The following is a 12,963-nucleotide window of genomic DNA, read 5'->3' as shown; positions in this document are numbered from 1 at the left end:
CGCACAGTGGGACCGCCCACCTCGCAGAGAGCCCCCGTGCCCCTCGCCCATGCAGGGTGGACCAGACCATCCCCAGAGAGCAGGCCTGTGCCATCTCATCCCCCCTGCCCCTTCCCCCGTCCACTGCCCAACCTGGAACAGTCCTGATGCCCAGGCTTGGTCCGCTTGCTGAGGTCTCTGTCTCGCCCGCCTCGGGCGGGCCCCTGCTTTGCGCACCCACGATGGCATGCAGAGCATGGTCCTTGTTCTCCATCTCTGGCCCCCTGACTGTGTGCTCAGAGGCCGCGTGGTCCTCCCCGGGGTAGGGAGCCCGGGGGAGCTGGGGCAGCTGTTCGGGTCAAGGCCGCTGGTCTGGGGGCCTGGGCTTGGGCAGACGATGAGCTGGAAGCAGGGCACTCAGGGCGGAGCCTTGGACTTGAGCGGGGCCATGCGTCTGAGAGGGCTCTGGGGTCCGCGGTCAAGGGGGTCAGTTCGATTCCCGGTGAGAGCTGCTTCCTGGCCTGGCAGAGGCTGCTGCTGGCTCTATGCCCAGGAGGCGGGGTCGGGGTGGGGAGGGGGCGGGAGAAGACTGGAGTCCCTTCCTACAGGGGCGGCAAGCCCACCGTGAAGTTCCCCGTCCCATCTAACCCTGTTCGCTCCCCCAAGGCCCCGCCTCCACTTCCCATGACGCTGAGGGGAGGGCTTCGCTTGCGAAATCGGGGGACACCATCCAGTCCTTAGCACAGCGGCGCAGGTGGGGGAGGAACAGAGGGGGAAGCGAGAGAAGCCGACAGGTGTTGCGCTGGAGGGATCAGGGGATGACGAAGCCGGCTGAGCCCCTCTGAAGAGCTGTGAGGTGGAAAGCTGGTGGCAGTGGTGGTCCCGCCTGCCCTCCTCCCAGGGGGCGTAGCTGGTGTCCCCTGGGCCCAGAGGGGACCCCCAGGCCTAGAGGGAGCCCTGAGCCCAGAACTGTCCCTTGCAGCTACAGGTGTCCTCAGAGGTGTGGGTGTGGGGGGACATGGCCAGCCGCTCCCGCCCAAGACTTGGAGAGACAGACAGCAGGATGCCCAGCACCTGCCCAGAGGTCCAGCAGGGTCACATACTTGCAAGTGCCCAGGATGGGTTGCCAGCGCCCTCCAGGCATTTTCTGGAACCATCTTCCCCTGAGGTCTGGCGCTGGGGTGGACCAGGCTCCCTGACATGGCCTCTGCGGGTGTTGATGATGACCAGCCCATCAGCATCGCGCCCCCAGTTCCACCACCACCCGGAAATCCTCATATTTGGAGGGGAGTCATGATTACGGCCCAAAGTGGGAGGAGCTTCCCTAGTGGCCCAGGGGTTAGGACTCAGAGCTTTCACTCAGGGGGTGAGAGTCCAGTCCTTGGTCAGGAAACTAAGGTCCTGCAAGCCCTATGTGTAATAAAAAAAAAAAGATTACAAAGGAGTTTCCTGACTCACAGTCTGACCCCAGAGTGCCCAAAATATCACTTCATATCCGGTCATTTCCTGCACCAGCCCCTGGGGGACAGGGCTACCCTGCCCTCTGCGACCTCAGGCCATCTGTGTGTGAAATGGGGGGTGGGATGCGAGGGTCTCAGCTCAGGCCCCTCTCTGCCTGACTTCTGCAGGTGCCCTTGACTTTGTGCTTCAGCCTTCAGGGAGGCCCATGGATACCACCTCTGGGGCAGAGGGACCCCTTATCTGAGGGTAGGAGCAGCCCGCTCCCCTGCCCCTGGGCTGGCTCTGCAGCAGCAGGCTCTTTGGGGGTCAAGGGCTCTGACCCCCACCCACCACTCAGCCCAACCACCCCCAGCCGGGTAGACCTGGCCTCTGCGCAGCTGTTTCAGCAGCTCCTGGTGAAAAACAACTTTTTCAGAGCCCTCCAGCTGCCGCCTGAGCCATTGTGCAACCCTCAGGCTTCTGACGCAAGCCCCTGGTGGCTGGCCCCGCAGTCCTGGGAGCTGCAAACGAGGTTCTCAGAAGGTCAAAGGCAACCCCTCACTTCTGACTTTGGGGTTTTCCCCACCCAAACACCTGGATCTCTAGATGGACGGGACTGGAAGGGGGCATCACAGCTTCCCTGGTTTGAACAACCCATTGCACAGAGGCCAAAACTGAGGCCCAGAGGGGAAAAGGATGCACAGGGTCACACGTGGGCCAGGGACTGGCTCCTGCAGGGCACCGGGCTGAGCCGGAGCAGACAGCTGTGGCCGCAGCTGCATCCGGACAAACATCCATCTGCCCGAGTGTGTGCGGCCCAGGCCGGGAGCTCCAGGAGCAGCGTTCCGGGGGTGGATGGCTGTTGTTCCTGTGAGCTACGGACCTGCAGGGCATCTTCCTCCCCTCCCCCTCTGGGATTAGTGAGTCCAGAACACAGTGACCAAAGATGGAAGTTCTGGAATGGGTCAGATGAGAGGGAAACAGCAGGGGGCCTGGCACGGCTCCCCCAGTCTCGGGCGGCGGCACCTGGGGGAACGGCTGGGGCCCGCCTGCCAACACTGCCCAGCTCCGGGTCTGCGTCAGGCAGCCTCCCGCCTCCCTCCACGCCTCCACTCCCCCGCAGGCCGGGACGCTGGTCCCCCTTCTTGCTGCCCCCGTGGCTGCCCCGCCCTCGGTCCACGATTCTCGGGTCCTTCGGGGTCTGGCTCTGCTCCCATCTCCTGCGCTTTCCCCGCCGCTGTGGAAGCTGCCCTTCTCTCGGGACGCTCTCCAGGCTGCTCTGTGTCTGCTTCTTTCTACTGACCATCTTCTCCGTGACGGGCTGAGAAGTGGTCTCCAAAGTGTCCACATCATAGCCCCGGGGAACCTGTCTTGTCAGGTCACCTGGCCCAAAGGAGCTTGCAGGTGTGATCCGATGTAAGATGCTGCGGTGGGAGGCCGCCCTGGATTTTCCAGGGCCAGGGCACGAGACCACAGGGTCCTTAGAGAAAGAGGCAGGAGAGTCAGACAGTGGACGCGAGGTCGGGGTGACGTGAAGAAGGGGCTGAAGACTGTGGACGCCTCTGGAAGCTGACAACGAGGTCTCCCCTGGAGACCCCCAGCGGAACCAGCCCCGCCCACACCTGGATTCCAGTGGTGACCCTGACCCTTCATGACAGTCAGTGGCTTTGTTCCATCAGCGTACTTGTGACCCCTGAGAGCAGGAAGCCCAAACCATCTGGGAAGCCCATCCACCTCTCCCGCATCCCGCTTGTCCCATTAATCAGACCCATGCCGACCGCTTCCTACTCTGGAAGGCCGGCTCCAGGATCAGGCAAACTGTGAACATCTCTGAAGTCCCAGCCGTGTCCCCAGAGCCAGTTCTGTCCCCACAGCAGAGCGGGTGCTTAGGGAGAACCCTCCAGAACCCATGCTTGCCGCGTCACTGCAGATCAGACTCCCAGTTCCACATCAGGGGATACCAGGTGCCAGGGCAGGACCCGGGGAGGGGAGGGGAGGGCACCATCTTCCTCATTGCCACGCATTTCTCTAAATCCCAGGAGCAAGCACCACCCCCCGCAGGCGTCCTTGCAGATGGAGCAGGCCACATGTTGTCCCCTTACCCACTCGGGGTCACCAAGCCCTGCCCGAGACCCGCTGCAGCCTCCAGGGACACCCCCGGCCAGGGAGCCTCCAGGGGGAATGGACCCTCCTCCTCACACCCGCCAGCCCCAGCCTCTGCCCCATTCCCTCCCCCCACTTCAAAGGAGACCCCCACTCTGGGCCCCCCAGGGCTCCAAGGGGGAGCCCCTCACCCTACCCCTCAGCCACTGATCGCCCAAGTCCTCTCTGACATCCAGTGTCCCCTCACAGGGTGGTCACAAGCCACACACAGCTTTCTGTTCCCAACCAGCTGCCCTCTACCTCTCAGGTTCCGAGGGGAGGCTAGAGGCCAGCCCTGACCCCCTGCACCCCAGTCTCTCCAAACCCGGGCAAACACAACCAGGATGTACAGTATGTGCTCACTGCACATGTGACTATGCACACGGCACACATGTGAATACACACAGGCACGTGTGTGTGCACACACAGTACACACTGCACATGTGACTATGCACATGGCACATGTGAATACACACACGGGCACGTGTGCATGCACACACAGCACACACTCACTGCACACGTGACTATGCACACAGCACACATGTGAATACACACACGGGCACGTGTGCATGCACACATAGCACACTCACTGCACATGTGACTATGCACATGGCACACATGTGAATACACACACGGGCACACGTGTGTACACACACAGCCCACACCCATGTGCCCACCCTTCTCCCCATCGCCCTGTCTGTTAGCGTGCCGGGTCATTGTACACAACTCCTTTCATACCACATGTCACGTTACGCCCACCTTTGTTGGATTCAATGTCGTCTTCTTTTACAATTTCTTTTTCATTTTCTTTGAAATGTTTCCTCAAGTAAATGTTTTCTAAAAGAAGCACAAGGTGTGAAAGGAGAGCTGACATGCTTGAAATGTTTTAATTTTTTCAAAAATTTTTCCCTGTGAAGTGTGACACAGACAGGAAAAGACCCAGGCCTGCGGAGGAATGCACCATCCGAAGGCGAAGCCACACCGCCCTCCCACCCCCGAGTCAGGAGCAGAGCCCTGCCGGCCCCCAGACGCCTGCAGCCCCTCCCTGGACGCCCCCTCCTCCCCGCACGTTGTGGTCACTGCTTCCTCCCTTTGTCTGAGGTGTCACCTCCTCCATCTGTGTCACTCACTCGAGGTGAGTTTTGCCTGCTTCTTTCACTATTCAAATGGGATCCCACCGCGTGTCCTCATTGGTGTCTTTTGCAGAATGTTGTGTTGTGAGGTTCATCCACAGTAGTTAGCGATGCTCATCGTTGTAGAGAGTCAGGTCCATGAGTTCCGGCCCCCTGGTGATGGACACCCAGGCTGTTTGCAGCTGAGGGCCATGCCCACCCCCACCCCCAGGCCACGCAGCCCTGAGCGTCTGTGTGAGTGTGTGTCTCTGATGACTGGGTATTCGCTTCTGTTGGGTGCATTTCTAGGGGTAAAAACTTCAAGGTCATCGGGTGCATGGCTATCCCCTTTGGGTAGAAGTACAAGTTTTCAGAGTGGTTTTACTAACTTGCGCTCCCCCGCTGTGTGTGCAAGGGTTCCTGCTGCTTCACACCCTTGGCAGCACTTGATGTGGTCAGCTTTGAGTGGGAGGCATTCTGTGGCCACGGAGCCGTAGCTCTGGGTTTCAGCTTGTGAATCCGAGACTCCTAGGGGGCAGGGCAGCTCTGCCCACATCGCTGGTCGATTACATTTCTCTGGTGCAGGGCCTTCCGCTTCTTGCCTGTTAGTCTCCAGAATGGCCTTTCCCTATGGCTTGGTGCTTCTTTCGTGCCCTGTAGAAATGACCCCGCTTTTGCCTTTTTTGTGCTGAAAATAGCTTCCCTGTCTCTGTAGTCTTCATTTCCACTCTGCTTTGATGAAGAGACGGTTTGTTTTAATAGCCCAATTTACCCATCTTTTCCTTCCTAGCTAGTGGTATTTATTGTTTGTGTGTTTGTTTATTTATTGGCTTCACTAGGTCTTTGGAAGAAAAGTTATGACCAACCTAGACAGCATATTAAAAAGCAGAGATGTTACTTTGCCCATAAAGGTCCATCTAGTCAAGGCTATGGTTTTTCCAGTAGTCATGTATAGATGTGAGAGTTGGACAATAAAGAAAGCTGAGCGCCAAAGAATTGATGCTTTTGAACTGTGGTGTTGGAGAAGACTCTGGAGAGTCCCTTGGATGCAAGGAGATCCAGCCAGTCCATCCTAAAGGAGATCAGCCCTGGATGTTCATCGGAAGGACTGATGTCGAAGCTGAAACTCCAATACTTTGGCCACCTGATGTGAAGAGTTGACTCATTGGAAAAGACCCTGCTGCTGGGAAAGATTGAGGGCAGGAGGAGAAGGGGACGACAGAGGATGAGATGGTAGGATGGCATCACTGACGTGATGGACCTGAGTTTGAGCTGGTGATGGACGAGGAGGCCTGGGTGCTACAGTCCATGGTGTCGCAGAGCTGGACATGACTGAACGACTGAACTGAACTGAGGTCTTCTTGGCCACATGCAGGCTTTTTCCAGCTGCAGCGAGCGGGGGCTGTTCTTAGTTGTGGTGCAGACTTCTCACGGCGTTGACTTCTGTTGCAGGGCGCAGGCTCCAGGCTCATGGGCTCAGTAGTCGTGGCATCTGGGCTTAGTTGATCCAATGCATGTGGGATCTTCCCCTAGCTAGTACTTTTTAATGTCTGATTTAGAAAGAATCTTCCTACCTCGGGATCGCTACCTTCCTGAAGCTTTATTATCTTACATTTAGATGCATAATCCAGCTGGAACTGCCTTTTGTGTGTGATGCAAAGGAGGGGTCAAGTCAAGCTGACGTTTTCCATCTGGACATCTGGAGATATCACCGTCCCATAAAAGGCAATTCTTTCCCCCTTTGTCAGAACCCAAGCTCCCATATGTGCACGCTATAGGGTCAGGCACACCCACGCAGAAGCATTTACACACATGGTGTCTGAGGCCGGGTCCCCCAGGGGCTGCCCCTGAGCCACAGATTCAGGTACAGGTGACCCCCAGAAGCACTGCAGAGAGTGCGGAGTTGAGACAGGTCAGGACAGGAAAAAGCAAAGAAGCTGGTGATTTAAGGGGCACCTGGGGCACGATCCTCCTAGGGGAGAAGGGGGAGGGAGAGGAGGAGGAGAAGGAGGAGGGGGAGGCTCCTGTCTGAGCCTCCATTTTCTCATCTGTGAAATGGGAGTTATGTCCATCTCATGGGGTGGTTACATGGCTTGAGAGAGGCTGCAGGTGGGGTATCACCCAGCCCATAGCGAGAAGTGGCAAGTAACTAGGGGCCATCATGATTGTGTGTTCCTGAGATGGTCCAAACTCCTTGTGTCCACCTCCAATGGCTTTCTAACTCTGGGAAGCCATGATAATGGAAAACGACTCTGAGCACACTCCCTTTAGCGAGGAGGACCCGCTCTCTCACCGAGGTCTGCCTGTTCCCACACTCCTGGCCCTGAGATCGGCCTTAGGAAGACGTTGCCTTTCTGTGAGGTTAACCGTGACACGTTTCTACGAGCATTTTTATACTGTATTTGGGTAGGAAGCATCTATGCGTCCGGGTCATCCAAGGGCTGGGCCATGGTCTGGCTGCGTTGCTGCAGGCGAAAACTCCGCCAACAGCTCAGCTTATCCGCAGATAGAGCCATTTTCTATTTTGGTGTCACAGTGAAGGCTCTGTGGACGGGGTCCAACTTGGCCACTATCTTGACAATGTGTTTGCGTTTAGAGCTGGGTTGGGTCTAAAAATAGGTCTGGGAGAGATGGCTGCTGAGGCCAGCGTTCTGCACGGCCCGAGGCAGGCCTGGGGGCTCGGGAGGGAGAATGTGAGGGGAGCGCTTACGAGACCCTGACTACTGGTCTCCCCTGGCCACCATCTGAGCACGCCGCTCCATCTTCCCGGGGCTGAGAGCCTCCTCCTCCAGGAAGCTTTCCTGGCCTGTCAGTTGGAGTGGCCTCCTTTTTGCATCCTCTGTGATCAGCTTCCTGTCTTCCCCATGAGACTGTGAGCTCCACAGGAACACGACTGAGTCTACCTGCTTCTTCTCTCCCTTCCCAGCTCTTGGTCTAGGTGTTTAGTGAAAGCTTCGGGTCAAGCCCGCGTGAGTGTTCATCTTGTTTCTGCGTCTCCAGCTCTGTGACCTCAGGCCCAGGCCCTCCCGCTCCGGGTCTCACTGTCTGCACCTGGGAGGCAGAGAGCATTTCCTCCTTGCAGAGCTAGATGTGAGGCTCAGACTCTCCAGGCACCCCCTTCCACGCTGACCTCGGACTTTTTCAGGCCTACATGAGCTGCTCTTTCACCTGGAGCAACAAGAACAAGGGACCCATGATGCGAATATAATGATGTACGTTTAGGGAGGGTTCAGGAAGCCAAAATGAGATAAATCAAGTAAAATTAAAACTCTGCCTGAGACCGAGTAGGTGTCCCCCAAGTGTTAGGAGCCATCACCGCCATAACCACCCCACCATCACCATCAATACCATCATTACCATCACCATGGCCTGGTGGGGGTGTGCTCCACAGTCTCTCAGGGACCCCACTGGGACTGAGCCCCCGAGCCCACAGCAGTGACGCCTGGTACGCCTTCCTTCTCCCACTTCCCTGCCAAGGCTTGATCCCTCTCACCAGGCTCCTCCACGAGGAGAAAGACTTCAGTGACCCAAGACACGCTGGTCACATGCATTAGGACTCCAGGCAACGGAGCAAGCTCTGTGGACCCGGGAAACCAGAGCAGGCTTCCTAGAGGAGGTGGCACTGGAGAAAGGCCTTAAAGGCTGAGCAGAGTCAGAGAAGCAAGCCCCTAACAGACCTTGGACCTCCTTGGGGCCTCTCCACTGCGGGCTCTGGGATGGGGGACTTGATTGTGAGGAACTGCAGTTGGCCTTTTCGACAGTATCTGCTCCATCATCTATTTTGGAAGAAAGGACCCCAGCTGGAGAAATAACCCCCTCTTGGCCCGTCCAGACCACAGAAAATGGATGCCTCCCAGGTGTTCCATCTCCACAGATGTAAAATGCAGGGAGGCCCAGACCCCAGGCCGGCCTGGGGGACTATCTCCCCAGCAAAGCCCTTGGCCGGGCGGGATGGGGTGGGGCCCCCAAACACTGGGAAGGAGATGTATGACAGCCGGCCCCCGTGACACTCCTGGGTGCCGTCCAGCCCACTCCAAAAGGCTCTGCTGCTGAACTCATCTGCCTGGCCCCTCTCTGCTCACTCTTCTTTCTGCATTTATTTCTTTTAAAAAAATATATCGCTTCAGTAAGTCAGAAGGGGGAAAACAAATGTCCCATATTAACTCATATACACGGAATCTAGAGAAATGGTCCTAACGAACCTATTTGCAGGGCAGGGACCGAGAGGCAGATACAGAGAACAGACTTGGTGGACACAAAGGACGAAGGAGGGGGTGGTATAAACTGAGGAAGTAGCTTTGAAACGTAAACATTGCCATGTGTAAAATAGATAGCTAGTGGGAAGTTAGAGTGTAACACAGGGAACTCAACCCAGGCTCTGCTGTGAGCGGTGGGAGGGGGTGGCAGACGGGAAGGCTGATTCACACTGCTGCATGGCAGAAGTCAGCACAATTGTAAAGCAATTATCCTCCAATTATATATGTATATGTGTATATATATGTGTGTGTATATATATATAGCTTCAATGCTCTTTTCTCTTGTGAAGAGTAATACACGCTCACTATAGAAAACCCAGAAAAACACAAGAAAAAGAAATTAAAATCACTCATACAATTACGACTGCTTCACACTGTTCTACGGCAGACGCCAACACAACACTGTAAAAATTAAAACACAAAAAATTTTTAAAAAATCACTTTTAATGTCAAGATGCAGTGGCAATACCTGCTGACGTTTGTGTGTCTTTCCAAGTCTTTGATTAACGTCCACACACACACACACACGAAAAAACAGGTTGAGATCTTGACTAGGCTGCCTTGAGTCTATAGATCAAGTTGGGGAACTGACATCTAGGCACTGTTGAGGCTTCTCTTCCATGAACATGGAATATCTCTCTTTCTTCCCTGGTGTTCATCTTTTTTCTAAACCTTGCTGCATTGAGATCATGCTGCAGGTAAATTTCAGCCCTGCTCGCCCACTTCACATTCTTTAATGTTAAGCCTTCTTCAAGCACAGATGCTAATTCTCGCCTTATTTTCTCACCCAAGGAGACAGTAGTGCACCTGTCATCCCCTATGATTGCACCTCTAGATTGTCTCCAGGCTTGAACTATAAAAACAGTAATGAAGCTGGAATCCAAGTCACCAGCAGAAATATCAGCAACCTCAGATATGCAGACGATACCAATCTAACAGCTGAAAGTGAAGAGGGATAAAGAGCCTCTTGATGAAGGTGAAAGAGGACAGTGAAAATGCTGGCTTAAAACTCAACATTCAGAAAAATGAAGATCATGGCATCCAGTCCCATCACTTCAGGGCAAGCAGATGGGGAAACAATGGAAACAGCAACAGACTTTATTTTCTTGGGCTCCAAAATCACCGTGGACAGTGACCGCAGCCGTGAAATTAAAAGTTGCTTGCTTCTTGGAAGAAAAGACATGACCAACTTAGCATATTAAAAGGCACATACATCAGTTTGTTGACAAAGGTCCGTATAGTCAAAGCTATGGTTTTTCTAGTAGTCATGCACGGATGTGAGAGCTAGTCCATAAAGAAGACTAAGCACCAAGGAATTGATGCTTTTGAACTGTGGTTTTGGAGAAGACTCTTGAGAGTCCCTTGGACTGCAAGGAGATCCAACCAGTCCATCCTAAAGGAGATCAGTCCTGAATATTCGTTGGAACAACTGATGCTAAAACTCCAATACTTTGGCCACCTGATGGGAAGAGCCGACTCACTGGAAAAGACGCTGATGCTGGGAAAGATTGAAGGCAGGAGGAGAAGGGGACGACAGAAGATGAGATGGTTGGATGGCATCATCGACTCGATGGACATGGGTTTGGGTGGAGTCCGGGAGTTGGTGATGGACAGGGAGGCCTGGTGTGCTGCCGTTCATGGGGTCACAAAGAGTCGGACACGACTGAGCAACTGAATAACAACAGTAATGAAAAAACGCTTCTGTTCACTAACACCTGGAAGCAGCTCAGTAAACAGCTCACGCAGGCTCTGTCAGCTGCCTCTCACTCTGCAAGCTGCACCCCCACCCCCACGTCCGTGCTGAGACGTGGTGTGTGCAGGCCCAGGGTCCTCAGAGAGCAGGAAGGTCCTAAGAGCGTGCAGTCAGAAATGGAGCCCCATCCGCCAGCCTGGGGACGGGACTCGCCTCCTCCTGGGTGGGCCTAGACCCTTCTGCTTCCTAAGTGCCCCAGACTGAGTCCCCAGGGGCTCTTGGAGATTCTACACACCGTGGACACCCTCAGAGCTCGTTGTCAGTGAAGGGATGAAGACCCAGGACCCTTACCCCACATCCTTCGTCCTATTTTTCTGTGCTTGCTTTGTTGATGAACCTTTTCCTGGCTGCCATGTACCTGCAAAGCAGGTCTCATCCCAAGGGCACAGCTGGTGGCTTTTCACAAGCTGACCATGCCATGCACTCAGACCAGCTCAGAGAGAGAGAGGACAGCACCAGGAATGCCCGGGGGCACCTCTGGTCCAGAGGCTCTCGCCTGGAGCAGTGCTGCCCCCAGGGCACGTCCTGGCAGTGAGTGCAGACACTTGTCATCGCTGAGAGGGTGCTGCTCGTTATCGAGCGGGTCGGGATGCGGTTCAACACCCCACTCTGCACAGGTTGGCCCCCAAAGTGAGGGCTACCCAGCCCCCAGTGACCGCAGTGCTGAGGCTGGGAGACCCCGCTCCGGTCCATCCTAATTTCTAACTGCATAGACTCGTTCTGGTTGGTGTCAGTCGCTAAGTCGTGTCCGACTCTTGCGACCCCATGAACCGTCGCCAGCCAGGCTCCTCTGTCCATGGGATTCTCCAGGTAAGAGTACTGGAGTGGGTTGCCATTTCCTTCTGCAGGGGATCTTCCCCACCCAGGAATTGAACCCAGGTGTCCGGCATTGCAGGCAGATGATTTACTGATCCAACAACCAACCCTGGTTCAATTGGGTCTTCCTGCAGTCAGGTCATCATTCCCCTCTGTTCCTTCTGTCCTACCCAGTCACCAAGCCTGGACTCTGATCACACCCTGCCTGAGCAGGAGTCCCGCCTCCCCGGCCTGGAGTCAGAGCGGTGCATGTCTCAGAGGTCAGGGACTGAAGGCATGATGCCCGTCGAGAGGACGCTCACCAGGGTCCCACCTTTGACAGGGCCCTGGCACCAGGTAGGCCCCCAAGGCGGGGGCTCTAGAAGGGAGCAGAGACACCGCGCCCCAGGCCCCTGCGAGGAACAGGACACCCCAGCGGAGGAGAGAATCCGCAGCAGGGACTCTCCCATGCTGGGCACCCCAGAGATGGACCCAGGAGGCCTGCGCCCCCAAGAACCCCCGCACTGAGCCTGACCCGGAAACAGGAGGATGGCCAGACACCGACTCTGCCGGCGGCTGGGGAGCAAGCAGCCGAGCAGATGGAGGGGTGGGAGGAGGACCAGCCTGGGAGGAGGCTGGAACTGGGCAGACTGGGAGGGAGCGGAAGGCAGTGATGTCTCAGGGAAGCTGGAGGCCAGACAATGGCCCTGGGGGCGGGTACTGGGAACGGGGGCCAGGCAGGCACACGGGGTCTGGGGGAGGCGAGCGAGCCTGGAGCCTCTCAGAGCCCTGGTGCAGCTAGCTGATCAGCAGGACCCCCTGGCTGGGTCCCTGGCATCCACACTCCTGGCAGGTTGGAGGCTGCCTGGCAGCAAGGGCCAGGTGGTTCTGCCCTCTCCAAGCCCCACGGCCCCTGGGGTACCCAGTGGCCAAACTGGCATCAGGCTGCACCTGTGAAGCCTGAATCAGGTCCCTGGGCTTGCACGCCCCCACCCCCCCCAGAGCATGCACCTGGGCACCCACCCTAGACCAGCCACGCGTGAGCCTCTGGGCACAGGGACCCATAGGTGGGCACGTGGGGCGCCCTGGGCAGGGCCTCACCCGTCACCCACCTCCCAAGCACCAGGCCCAGCAGGACGGTGCCCTGCACGGAGCTGGCACATGAGGAAGTCAGGTGGTGGGGACACCTGGGAGCTTCCAGGGCATCGGTGTCTCCCCAGAAGCCAGAGGGAGCGGATGGACTGCGACTGAGGGTGGGGTGGGGAGGAGGGGGTGGTCCCAGGCCCCCGTCCCCGTCAGCCAGGGAGGCCAAACAGGATAGCAGCTGTTTCTCACGGCCTGAAGGCGGCACATTTGATGAGACTACATTTGTCTTCAAACCAGGAAGGAAAAAATTGGATTTAACCAAAACCTAAAATCTGAGAATGTTTTTAGCATTGGAACCCTCCAGGGAGAATCACTCCAAGAACCAGAGATCAGACTCTCC

The sequence above is a fragment of the Dama dama genome, chromosome 6, assembly GCF_033118175.1.
Source record: "Dama dama isolate Ldn47 chromosome 6, ASM3311817v1, whole genome shotgun sequence".
Taxonomy (NCBI): Eukaryota; Metazoa; Chordata; class Mammalia; order Artiodactyla; family Cervidae; genus Dama; species Dama dama.
The sequence above is the reverse complement of the archived record's forward strand: the minus strand, read 5'-3'. Positions refer to the sequence as shown.